The sequence below is a fragment of the Giraffa tippelskirchi genome, chromosome 8 (genome assembly GCF_054371585.1).
Source record: "Giraffa tippelskirchi isolate mGirTip1 chromosome 8, T2T-mGirTip1v1.2.pri, whole genome shotgun sequence".
NCBI classification, from domain to species: Eukaryota; Metazoa; Chordata; class Mammalia; order Artiodactyla; family Giraffidae; genus Giraffa; species Giraffa tippelskirchi.
In genome coordinates, this window is record NC_137282.1 from 8786141 (window position 1) to 8799950 (window position 13810).

Below are 13810 nucleotides of genomic sequence, written 5' to 3' on the forward strand. Positions count from 1 at the left end.
GGATCTTCCCTAAGTCTTCTGCACTGAAGGCATTCTTTTACCACTGAGCCACTAGGGAAGCCCGTAGTGTGAGTTAATCACAGTTATTTAGCCATTACCCATTGAAGGACATTGGGCTGTTTCTGAATTTTAGCTTTTATCAATAAATCTGTTATGAACATCCATGAACAGTTTTTTGCATAAAAAAGTTTCTGGTTCTCTTGTTTTCAAAATGATATTTAGAAGCTCATCAAATCCCAACATTTGCAATTGTGACTTCACATCCCCAGGAGTTTGTTTATTCATTCCACAAATATATTTTATTTTCTATGTGCCAGGCACTGTTCTAGGTGCAGGAATATGCAGGTGAGCACATTTCCTATCTTCTTGGAGCTTACATTCTAGTGAAGAGTGACAGAAAAAACACATACACACATATAATCATTATGTATTCGAATTATAATCAATTAAAGAGTATTATTTTTTTTTCTTTTTGCTTCTCTTTGAACAGATCCTACAGTTGACCTCTGGACATCCAAGTCCAGTATTAATGGGTCTCTTCTGCTTATGTGTCCTCCCTAAACAGTACTTTATTATTTAAAAATGAAGTCATTGAGAGACACTAGATAATGTTTGGGAATTTGTAAGGAGCTACATGTAAGGCAACCCCCTACTTTCTGAGGGATGCTTGGAGACAAAATGTTGCCTCCTATTGAGGCTCATTCCTGCTTGCTTTGCAACAGAACAATGACAGAAAGTCAGAGAGCTAACAGTGCTCTGGGGGATGATAACGTGTATATACTGCCGGCATCTTGATGTAAAAGCAAATTGCTTTTGAGCTGTTTTACAGCCAGGGTTTAAAAGATTGCATTTGCTAAGTCTAGTGCCAGGGGCTGTGTTAACCTATTCCAGCAAAGATATCACACCAGAAGGTTTAGCTGAGTCTGTTACTTGATTAAGTTTACAGCAGACCTTTGTCACCTGCCTTAATCCATCTGATTTCTTCAGGGGCCTTATGAATAAGTTAAACAGAGATAGGATGGCAACCTCCTGCCTGTATCCTTTAAGTCTTTGATGGGGACACCAATATCTGCCCTTCCTCCTGACTTGAACTCTTGCCTCTGAATTACTTCCTGGTGGGTTTGGGATCTGTTTCAGAAGCTTCTCTTTGGCCCTTCTTACCAAAACGGCTCTTACACCCCTGCACGCGGGAGGAACATGAGGGCCTTGCCAGCTTGAAATAAGCTCTTATTATTCCACAGCAGGTGGTGGTTTAGGCACTAAGTCATGTCCGACTCTTGCGACCCCATGGACTGTATGTGGCCTGCCAGGCTCCTCTGTCCATGGGATTCTCCAGGCAAGACTACTGGAGTGGGTTGCCATTTCCTTCTCCAGGGAATCTTCTTGACCCAGGAATCGAAGCCAGGTCTCCTGCATTGCAGGTGGATTCTTTACCGACTATGAGCTATGGGTCCTGATATCTGCTGCTGCACGGTCAGTGGGCCATCCCGGAGAGCTCCAGAAAGAACACGCACACTCTCACACCACACTAGGGATTTACGGGTTAGCTTCTTCAGGTCACTAGAGCTGCATCTAGGGATATCCTGGGTCCAAGATCAACGCTAGGGGTCTGCACAGCGAGGGCTCAGGGCACAGCCTCACACGGCAAGAGTGATGCCAGCCACCTGTCTCTTGGCAGACTGGCTCAGCCCAGTCGAGGCAGCTCTCAAAAGGAGAAGAAAACGAGCCTCCAGGGCTTCCGTATTTGCCTCTCGTGCATTTGAATCTGAGTATCAGGTTTTAAAAGAACGTGGAGGAACTGAATAATGGCATCAATAACCTTGACACAATCAGCACATTGAATTTTTAAAATAAAGAACATACATTCTATACACATACATTTTTAAATTGAAGTATTGTTTATTTCCAATGTTATGTTAGTTTCAGGTGTACAAAAAAGTAACTCATATGTATACATGAATATATATATATATATTCTTTTCCAGATTCTTTTCCATTATAGGTTATTACAAGATATTGAATATAGGGCTCTGTGCTCTAGAGTAGGGTCCTTGTTGTTTATTTTATATATAGTAGTGTGTATCTGTTAATTCTTAATTCCATATTTATAATCCCTCCCTCCTCTTTTCCCTTTGGTAACAGTAAGTTTGTTTTCTGTGACTGTGAGTCTGTTTCTATTTTGTAATTGGGTTCATTTGTATCATTTTTTAGATCCCACATATAAGTGATGTCATATGATATTTTTCTTTCTCTGTATGACTTACTTCACTTAATATTATAATCTCGATGTCCATCCATGTTGCTGCAATATTTTTTTTTACTAAGATGTGACATACAACAGTTTCAGGTGTTTGATGCATGTATAATGATTTCATACATGTATATACTGTTAATGGCTTCCCTTGTAGCTCAGTCGGTAAATAATCTGCCTGCAATGCAGGAGACCTGGATTCGATTCCTGGATCCGGAAGATCCCCTGGAGAAGAAAATGGCAACCCACTCAAGTATTCTTGCTTGGAGAATCCCATGGATAGAGGAGCCTGGCAGGCTACAGTCCATGGGGTCACCAGAGTTGGACACTACTTAGCTACCAAACCACCATCACCATATGCTGTTAAATGATTTCTACATTTAGTTAGTATCCATCAACACACACAGTTGTAACTTTTTTCCGTGATGAAAACTTTAAGATTTACTCTCTTAGTAAGTTTCAAATATACAATATGCAGTACAATATTAACTATAGTCACCATGCTGTACATTATACCCCTAGAATTTATTTCTTTTATAATTGGATGTTTGAATCTTTTGACCTTCTTCACCCATTTTGCCTACTCCCCACCACCCACATCTGGCACTCACCAATTTGTTCCTTGTATCTACGAGCTTGATTTTTCCTTTTTAGATTCCATATATAAGGGAGATCATGTAGTATTACCTTTATCCATCTAGCTTATTTCACTTACAATAATGCCCTCATGATCCATTCATATTATGGCACATGGCCGAATTTCTGTTTTTATGGCTGAATAATATTCTGTTACATATACATGTATATTCTTCATCTATTCATCCATCAGTGGACACTATTCCCCACACATTACTTTTTATCTGTTCATAAAACCTTCCTTAAAAATTGACCAAAATAAAAACAGTAGAAATTTTTTTTTTTTTTAAAAAACAGTAGAAATTTTATAGGACACTTCTTTTTGAAGATCTAATCGGCTTTATTTAACAGCTCATGGTAGGGCAGCACCCCATCTAGCAGGTAGAAAGGTGCTCCCCAATAGGACACTAGTGATGAACCAATAAAATTAGAAATAAGCAATTTAAAGGAGGCTAACAAATATTAACTGTTTGAAACAAGAAACACCAGGACCAAAGAGAAAATTTAAGAGGAAATTACTATCTAGAAACAAAGAAAAAGAGAATTACTGAAATAGAAAGCTAACAAAAAAAGTGGAACAGCAAATTAACTCATCAGATTAAAAGAATCTGACTATAACACTAAATGCCAAGAAAGCCTTAAATTACATCTATCAGTCATTATTAATAAAAAGAGTATTCCTATTTAAGAGGAAACTCTTAAATTTTAAGACTACCAAAATCCAATAGCAAATATTACCCTAAAATGAAGACACTAAGACAATTTCAGTAACAATTAAAAAACTAGAAAGAAGGATGCCTACAATTACTGTTATTATTTAACATTATTTCAGAGATTTTAGTAAATGTAATAAGGCAAGAAAATTAAAAAAACAGGCACAAGTATTAGAAAAGAACAGAAAAAAATCATCTCTTCTTGCTACTCATAAGATCTTATACTATGAAAATCCAAGGAATATTGGGTAAAAACCTACTGGATTTAATAAATGAGTTTGAGTGAAAAATAATTTATAAAAAGCTAGTTTTTTCCATTATTTAACAATAAACACATAGCAATGAAAGTAGAAAGATTGTAGAAATGAAAATAGTAACAATTTTATTTAACAGTAAAGACCCAGAGTCTATGTAAAAATTTATTACTAGAAGGCATTGGGTCTGAAGGTCACATTGTGTTCTTGCATGTGAGGATACTATAATAAAAATGATAATCCTCCCAAACTGACATGTCAGTTATTGCAATTTCAATTTAAATTTTTGATGGGCTTGTTTTAGAACTAGATGAAATGATCTTAAATTTTACATGGTAGAATGTTAAAGAATAAGAATATTACGAGAAAGGAGAGTGATATGAACTTGCTTCATATGCAACAGACACAATAAAACCTCTGTAATAAACCAATATGGTGTATATACATAGGGAGAGACAAGTGAGTCATTGGAACAGGCTGAACAATCCAGAATTAGACATCAGAATAGATGACAGTTTAACATAAGACAAGTGTGGTGCTGGTTCAATTCAGAGGGAAAATAATGGGCTCTTTAACAAACGTGCAGGCATAACTGGACATCCATTTGGAAGAAAAAAATGGACCCCATTCTTGTATCAAATACAGAAATAATTCCAGATGCATTAAAAACAACGTTAGACAAATGTAAAAGAACAAATTTAAATTTTGCATAAAAAGACATAGACTACAGGAGTTAGGGAGATTCTAGCAACCAAGACTGGAAACCCAGAAGTAACAAAACAAAAGTGAAACTGATTTGTCTACACAACAATTTAAAGATTTTGTATAGAACACACTTTCGTATACAAAATCTATAGGTTAATAACATTAGTAATGTAGATGGCAAAGAGTTAGTTTCTACACCCGCATCTCTTATGTCTCCTGTGTTGGCAGGCTGGTTCTTTACCACGAGCACCACCTGGGAAGCCCTGTCACATATGAAGAGCTTAACAAATTGATGAAAGACATACCAAGCCCGAGAAAAGCAGGTAGTGTGTTTGAATAGATGATTTAGAAGACAAATAGTAAAAGACTATATGAAAAGATGTTTTGATTCCTTAGTAAACAGGGAAATGCAATGTAAAGCAACAATAAAGTATCAGTTTATACCTATCAGACTTGCAAAACTAAAACAACTCAAACTTCCTATCCTCAGGGGGATGGGTGAAAGACACTCATGTTTACAAAATGCAAAGTGTTACATCCTTTTTGGAAAACAAGTGGGAACATCTATTAAAATTTAAAATGTTATACACCCTTTGAGAACAAGCTATGCTTCCAGGAATTTATTGCCTAAAAGCCAACACACACACTTCATGAGCACATATATGTTTATTGCAGCACTGCTTGTAGTGGCCAAGAATTGGAGGAAAAAAGTGAATTCTTTGTCAATAGGAAAATGGTTGAATTAGTAATGATACACCCACACTATGAAATATTGTGCAACCATTAAAAAAGAGAGAGAGAGCCATACCACATGACTGGGAGCGATTTCCCTGAGGAAATTTCTGAGTAATGCAAGATGGAGAAAAGTGTGTATAAACAAATGATATCAGATAAATGTCCCACGTGTATGTATGTGCTTGTGGGCATGCCTCTGTGTGTGTGTGTGTGTGTATGCAGGATCATCTGATTATAGAGAAAAATATGGAAGCATATCCATGAGTTTTTGAACTTGGCTTATCTGGAGCATGGGCTTCCCTTGTGGCTACCCAGGTAAAGAATCCCCCTGCAATGGGGGAGACCTGGGTTCAGTCCCTGGGTTGGGAAGATCCCCTGCAGAAGGGAAAGGCTACCCACTCCAGTATTCTGGTCTGGAGAATTCCATGGACTGTACAGTCCATGGGGTTGCAAAGAGTCAGACATGACTGACTTTTACTTCATTATCTGGGGCATATAGAGAATGGGACATGAGATGCTGAGAAGGCAGGGAAGGGGGCCAGGGAAAGGTGTCATGGAAAACTGGCATGTATATTATTCTCCTAATTATGTAGAATTATCAAAGGTTCCATGGCAGCATATCAAAGTGAGATCATAGCTATGATGTGCATTTCATGGTGTATGTATGTGAAAAAAATAGAAATGTTCCTTCAAGAAACAAACTGCAATGAATAGCCTAAAAACTTTTGAAGAAAATGTTGTAACTTTTAAAAACAAACAAAAAACAAAGGCCACCAGCCTATATGATCCATAAACATAAGTATCAGACCAGTTTTATCACCAACATGTAGTATAATGACTTTGCGGCATTCTCTATTTGTTGAATGAATGTTGTCAAATAAAATGAAAATAAAATTGTGATTACCGTTATTTTTGCCTCCCCAGTTGGTAATGATTAAAAATTACAATATTTAGCATTGGGAGAGTGCATGAAACGGGGCTGGTGGAAGTGTAAATTGGTTCATGCTTTGGAAGAGTGAGTTCATTCACCCTTTCAAGGAACAGAAAATCCCCATAATACGTAGTCCTCGGAGCTTAGAAAAATTCATCCGCTTGTTTCATGAAACTTCTATTTAGGAAGCCTTTCATTCTTATAAGTTCTTTTCCTTTCCTTCATGACCTTTATCACAATTTGTAACTTTATTTCAAATCTCTATGTACTACACTATGCCATTCTGTACCACATACTATATGGGATACTATTTAGAGATTTGTGTGATTATTTGCTTATACATGTCTCCTGCATGAAATAAGATCAAGGCCATGTTTTTTTTTCCCCCCTTCTGTAGTCTCTGCAGCCCCAGCACCTGGTTGAGTGCCTTGCCCATGATACAGAGTCAATAAATACTCGTTACGTGAGTGAATGAGTCCAAATTCTGACACGCATCTAGGGAGGACAACAAACTTAGCTGGGGATTGCTGCTGCTGGTGTAGCAGAAGGGCTCTGTTCTCATCATCAGACTGTGATCATATTGATCACAAGGGACCTTGTCTTTTTCATTCTTTATATGCTTCGGCAGGTGGCACATTTGTTGTCCGTAATTGAACACTTGTCTTCCCCTGTAGCTCAGACAGTAAAGAATCTGCCTACAATGCAGGAGACCTGAGTTCCATTCCTGGGTCGGGAAGATCCCCTGGAGAAGAGAATGGCCACCCACTCCATTATTCCTGCCTGAAGAATCTCATGGACAGAGGTGCCCCTGACTACAGTCCATGAGGTCGCAAAGAGGATATGACTGAGCAACTAACATTTCACTTCAGTTGAACACTATGTTGCCAGCGATGTTGATGTAAATGCTGCTGGTTTTCAGATTTTAGAGTTACTGAAGCGTGGTAGATTCGGAGGTGGCTGCTGGGTGGATGGGGCACCCTGTCTGTCAATTTGAGTCGAGTTACCTGACCAAAGGTGAGATGTGGATGAGCCTGGAGAAGGTACCCACACCTTCACTGCACAAGCATAAGGCAGGGGGTGCTGTGAGAATTGATGGAGCGAGAAACAGATGCTTATATTATTCAAAGACACAAAGGAAACCAATAATAATAAAAATCACAGCGTGAATATCCAACATTGGGAGGAGATGACCTGGAGCAGATGAGAGCACGTGACTTAAAGCCTCCTCGTTCACATGGTTCCAATAGGTCTTCAATAGTTACCAGTTTTTGCAGTGAGACTTCGCGGTCTTCGTGACGCATTCGCTTTAGTTTCATAAGAAGAAAGAGAAGAAGCCAATGACTTTACAAGTGATTGTCCCAGGGTTTCCTGGTGGTCCAGTGGTGAAGAATCTGCCTTGCAGTACAAGGAACACCAGTTCGAGCCCTGATTCTCCCTGGATCCGTGATCCAGGAAGATCCCATGCGCCACGGAGCAACTAAGCCCACAACTCCTGAGCGTGTGCTCTGGAGCCCGGGAACCGCAACTGCTGAGCCTGCGCGCACCAGGACCGGTGAGCCGCAGGAAGAGAGGGCGCCCCCAGGGAGATGTTCTCGCACCAAAACAAAGAGCAGGCCCCGCTGGCCACAACTAGAGAAAGCCCACACACAGCAACGAAGACCCACCACTGCCAAAAAAATACAGTAAATAAATATATACATATTTTTAAATGATTGTCCCAGGAAGAGGCATAATAGGTGGTACAAAGTGGAAAGAGCTCAGCTGAATTCTCATCATAAGCTTTCTTATGCTATTGATCTCGTTACCCATGTGCACGTGTGTGATAGGAGTCCCCACTCTGTTTTATCACAGGCGGTTCACAGTAAACCTGAGCTAGGCAATCCCACATGAAGTAGCCGGTGTTCTTATTTCCTTGTTATCAGCTTCCCTCCAGCATCCACGAGTCACAGCATCGTCTCACGAGATGACAGCCCCTCCCCTAAGGAGCACCCTCCCAGTTCTCCGTACCTTGTTTTCAGCTCTGGAAGGATGTTCTGATCGGGATCAAGCGGGGATACGGGAAGGCCTTTCCTTCCAGAGCATCAGCCACCACCGCCTACTGCTGTGGGATTGTCCATCCAGAGACTGAGCAGTGGGCGATGGGAGGCCAGGGGGCGTGGCTGGAGGTGAACGTCAGCATCTTCAGTCTTGTCCATCACGATTTTACAGTGCCTGTGAGATGTGAACGGGTGAAGCGGAGCGTGCTGGAAAGAGCACGTCCTTAGGAGTAAGAGGGTATGTGTTCTGGCTCGTCGTTGGCTTTCACTTCACCTACTCATTCCTCATGTGTGAAATGTACACATCCCAGTCCAGCTACCTCATTATGAGGATGGAAAGATGGGGACAGGGGAAAGTATTTTGTAGATAAAAGAAAACTCTCTACAACTGAATATCACTCGCTCTATAATGCAAGTTTTATACTCATCATCTCTTGCTCTTGCAGCAACTCTGAGTCTCAGACAGGAAATAATCATTGGTCCATCAACTCCTTCCTTCATCAAAAATTCATGGAGCCCTTCCTATGTGACATGCTTTATTCTAGATGTCAACATTTATTGTATCATTTAGTTTATTATTAACTTAGTTACACCCAGAGCTGTGCTGAGTTGTACTGTAATATAAAGCAAAAGGAAAAACCAGTGATACTGACCCTAGTTTTTCATCATGCATCTCTTTACATTAACTTTAATTTTTAAAAATAATGCATGAAAATGTTATTTATCTGATTGCTGAGGGTTTTTTTGGTGCTCCTTTGCATTCTGTGCCTGATTCAAGTGTTTTGCTTACTTCACTCTGGTCTTAGCTCTGCTAATAACCCTGTGAGGTAGGCATTATCCTAATCATGTCACAGAAAAAGAAATTTTAGTTCAGAGAGATTAGCTAACTTGCCCAAGGTTGTAATATGAATAAGCGGTAAAGCAATAATTTAGATCCAGGTCTCTGTGACTTTACCCACTGTGTCCTGATATCTTTTAATTGATGGAATGTACAGGAAAATTCCTTTGAGATTTAGAAAGCACTATTACCATTTTAAAGCTTATTTATACTCTGAATGTGTTTCATTTTGGGATTAAATACTTCTACAGTTTAGACATTCATTTTCTTTGTATTACACAGCATTGTAATATATATGTACTGCAAAGTAATGAACACTACAATACCTGCAACATACAGATAGGAATTTGTTTAATAACAGTTACATATATAAAATCATATACAGTATGCTGTTGTTGTTTTACTCGCTAAGTCGATTCTGACTCTTTGCAACCGCGTGGACTGTAGCCCACCAGGGTCCTCTGTCCCTGGGATTCTCCAGGCAAGAATATTGGAGTGGGTTGCCATTTCCTTTTCCAGGGGATCTTCCTGGATCGGGGATCGAACCTGCATCTCCTTCACTGGCAGGCAGATGCTTTACCACTGAGCCGCCAGGTGCTTCCATATATATTATCTGTTTGTTCTCCACAAATCAATGATTGAGAATAGATGAATATATTTTTCTGCTTCTTGAATGAGGAAATCTAGGTTTACAGAGAATTAATGACTTACGGAAATTTATACTCACTCCCCCCCCCTTAATTTCATTGTCGTAACAGACCAAAGGTGGTCACAAGCTATAATCAGCACGCTGCAGGTGAAGAAACTGAGGCCAGAGAGATGAAATGCCTCCCTTGAGGTTACAGAGCTGCAAGTGGAGAGGAGAATTTGGACCCAGGTTTCTCTGACTCCAGAGCCCAGGGGCTCATCTTCCACCATCTGCCTGGTGTTTGCTGAAGCCTGGGGCAGTGTGGCTGCAGGAGCAGCAAGAGGTGAGCTCTGACTCCTGCTGCCTTTGACTATCAGGCCGATCAGAACGCCTGTGTGTGCTGATGGGGCTGTGGGGACCCGGGGCAGACGGGGCGCAGTAAGAGAGAGAGGAGGTGAAGGGAGGAGCAGGAAACCCTGCCTGGCCGTGCCAACCCCTGGCAGGAAGCACCTTTGCCTATTCAGCCGGGCAGTGGACAGGTGGCAGCAGTGTGCAGTGTCCCCCTGCAGACTCCGCGCACGACCACGCTGGAGGTAGTTTCTAAGGGCAGGAATTAAGCAATCAGCTTGGCTACCTGAGTATGTAACTGAGCAGGGCCCTCAGGGGCCTTCCCAGGACAGACATTCCCCCCACCCCCACCCCAGGTCCTGCACTTGCCTCTTGTCTGTAGAAAAACTGCAGCCTCCTAGGCCCTCCCTGAGTTCCAAAGAACAAATTTAATTAGAGGTGAGAAAACGCAGAAACAAAGGGAAACAGTCAAGCAAGACAAAATAATAATAATTTAGTCATTAAAAGAAAGTCAAGGACTTTTAGTTCTTCCTCGAGGGCTATTGATAACATTCTGTGCCAAATCCTTTGAGCGGCTTTGCAGATACTGAAACCCCTACCAGGTGGAAGAAGTTAATTGCAAGCTGTCCATAAACATGTAAACCCCATGGAACCAGAAAGTTTCTGGCTGATGATGCTGACTCCTGATTACCTCACCACCAACCAATCAGAAGAACATCCATGAGCTGGTCACACATCCTGCAACCCTCCCCCTCCCCCTGTCTTTAAAAACATTTGCCTGAAAGCCACCAGGGAGTTCTGGTCTTTTGAGCACTAGCTGTCTGGACGCCTCGTTTGACCTTGCAAGAAATGCTATACGTTCTTTCACCGCAACCCCATGTCAGTAGATTGGCCTCACCATGAGGGGGCAAGCAGACCTAACTGCGTAAGCCTGGGGTGATGAGTGATGGGTGACGGGTTGGCTCTGGAATATTCCTCAGTGCTCTTTATTTTCTATTCTGGGTGCTAATAATGGCGGGAGCATGCATAGTTCCAGAGTGGAAGACTAGAGGGAGAAACTTAGTGAGGTGATTCCAGCAAAGTCTGAGCAGACATGGGGTGGGGCAGGGACTGGGATCCAGGTCAACCTGTGTTTCAGGGGTAATCACAGAAACCCAAGCAACAGCAGGTCTGAGGATCTTCTCGTGGGTTAGTCATCTCTCAGAGGGAACTTGCAGCTGAGAAACAGCATATTTATTCTCAGTTTGCACAGAATTTTTGTTACCCTTCATCAGGAATTCCTCCACCAGGGAAATGGTGTCTTCTTTCCAGCTGCATTGCATGTTGAAGCTCCAGACCAGGAGGGAGAACTCCTGTCAGCTGGTGGTCCGCCCGATGGGCCACATGCCTGGTGAACCAGAGGAGATACCTTCTGAAACTTGCCCAGTTTTGTGAAGGTCAGCAAGGTGGCCTGGCCTTGGGCACAGATCCTGCTGGGCTTTGAGGAGAGAAATGACTCCATCAGCCCCTGGGCCCTGCCTCCAGGCTTGAGCTCCTCCAACTCGCTCTCCAAACCAGAGCTAGAAAGATCTTAGTCTTTTTCAGGGACTTCCCACGTTTCTTACATAAAATTGGAGCCAGATTCTCTCTTCACAAACACCCTCGCCCCACTTCTCACAGCCCCCTCTGCCGGTGCTGTGCATGAACAATTGTAAACCGTGTTCACGACCCAGGTCACCTCCCTGTGCCTGGTGCCCCTTGCCCTGGACGCCCTTTGCCGGGCTGTCTTCTCTCTTCAGCTCCTGTTCAGATGCTATATGGCTTCTCTGGTGGCTCAGATAGTAAAGAATCTGCCTGCAATGTGGGAGACCTGGGTTCGACCCCTGGGTTGGGAAGATTCCCCTGGAGAAGGAAATGGCAAACCGCTCCAGTATTCTTGCCTGAAGAATCCCATGGACAGAGGAGCCTGGTGGGCTACAGTCCATGGGGTTGCAGAGTCAGAAATGACTGAGCAACTAACAATTACTTACTTACAGATGCTATATTGTCTGGGAGGTCTTCCCTTTTCCCCCAGATGGGGTCACAGGCCCTTCCCGCGAGTTCCTGCTCACCCACCTTGCCTTGGGAGGTGGTGGTAGTGGGGGCGATGGTGTGTTTCCCTCACGGACCCCACCCCTGACCTCAAGCTCAGTGGTCCTCCCACCCGCTGGCCTCCTGTTTCCTTGATTGTCTCCTCTCCAGCGTCCCCCACCGTCTCAGGCACGTACTCCCACATACATCCCCATCCCACCCCCGCCCCTGTACCTTCTACATCGTAGGAACTCAGCGGAGACGACTTGGTGAGTGATATCTTTATTAAACATTGTTCTGGGACATCGCTGGTGGCACAGTGTCGAGGCATCAGCCTGCCAGTACAAGGGACGCAGGTTCCATCCCTGGTGGGAGAAGATTCCACTTGCCATGAAGCAACTAAGCCTCGGTGCTTCACAACTACTGAGCCGGCGCTCGAGAGCTTGGGAACCTACAGCCTGTGTTCCTCAAAGACAGAGGCCACCACGATGGGAGGCCTGTGCAAGCAATGAGGAGTAGCCCCTGTTCTCTGCAACTAGAGAAAGCCCTGCAAAGCATCGAAGACCCAGAGCAGCCAAAAGTAATTAAAAAAACAAAACAAAACCATCGTTCCCCAGCAGTCTTGGAGCATGTCATTTAGGAAACACTTGTGGACTTTGGGCTGCAAATCCCTGGGCCTTACTCTCAGAGATCCTGCTGGATCTGTGCCTGGGGCCCAGGAGTCTGCATTTTAACAGATTTCCAGGTGATTCTTTGGCAGACGGAGAGTTGAGAACTACTGCTTGGGTTTTATTAGCGATGGAGCAATATCCTCTTTAGGGACTGCCTGGTAGCTCAGCTGGTAAAGAATTTGCCTGCCAACGCAAGAGACTCTGGTTCGATTCCTGTTTCCGGAAGATCCACTGGAGAAGAGGTAGGCATCTACTCCAGCTCAGCTGGTAAAGAATCTGCCTGCAATGCCAGAGACCCTGGTTCGATCTCTGGGTTCGGACGATCCCCTGGAGAAGGGAACGGCTACCCACTCCAGTATTCTGGCCTGGAGAATTCCATGGACTGTGTAGTCCGTGAGGTCACAAAGAGTCGGACACGACTGAGCAACTTTCACTTCATTTCAACATCCTCTTCACTGGCACAGTCAGAACCCCTGTCCGATAACCTCTCAGACCCGCGGGTCCCCTTCAAAGCTGAGGGCAAAGGGGACCTGGTGGCCCTTCCAGGGCAGTTTCTCCACCTGAGACCCCCCGCCTCCAGGGAGAAACCCTCTTGCCTTCGGCCTGCATTGCCCTGGTGGGCTGGTCCCCATCACCTATGGGCGTGGCTGTGGAGGAACGAGCTTTGTTCTTCCAGAGAGAGGGCCTCTCAGCAGGCCAGGAGGAGCCAGCCTCTCTGCCAGCATGGACTGACCCTCCCCAGGGAACTTCTCCCTGTGTGCACCAAGCACTTTGTAAACGTTGTGATGGGGGACCCAGTTTGCTAGCTAACAGATCAGACGGGGGAGCTGGGGGCTCGGGCTCCACGGAGAAAGCACGTGGTCCACTACTGCACTACTGCTTTTAAGTTTTCCTCGTCCCCCCTCCCCCACTTCTGCCAACCCCCGCCCCCCCACTCAGCTTGAACTAATTAGGCCACTAGCACTTGCTAATGAAGGCTAATAAACACCTAATGGAGAGTCTGGAACAAATAGGA

At 43.5% G+C, this 13810-nt stretch overlaps 1 long non-coding RNA gene across 1 annotated transcript; it reads right to left on the bottom strand.

Moving 5' to 3' along the window:
- Positions 1-5210: 5210 nt before the first annotated feature.
- LOC145517701 (uncharacterized) lies at positions 5211-12193 on the bottom strand. The gene is made up of 3 exons (XR_014062273.1): positions 12089-12193; positions 8233-8436; positions 5211-7529 (listed from the first exon to the last, which is right to left on the bottom strand). It is a non-coding gene; the product is annotated as an uncharacterized LOC145517701 (long non-coding RNA).
- Positions 12194-13810: the final 1617 nt, after the last annotated feature.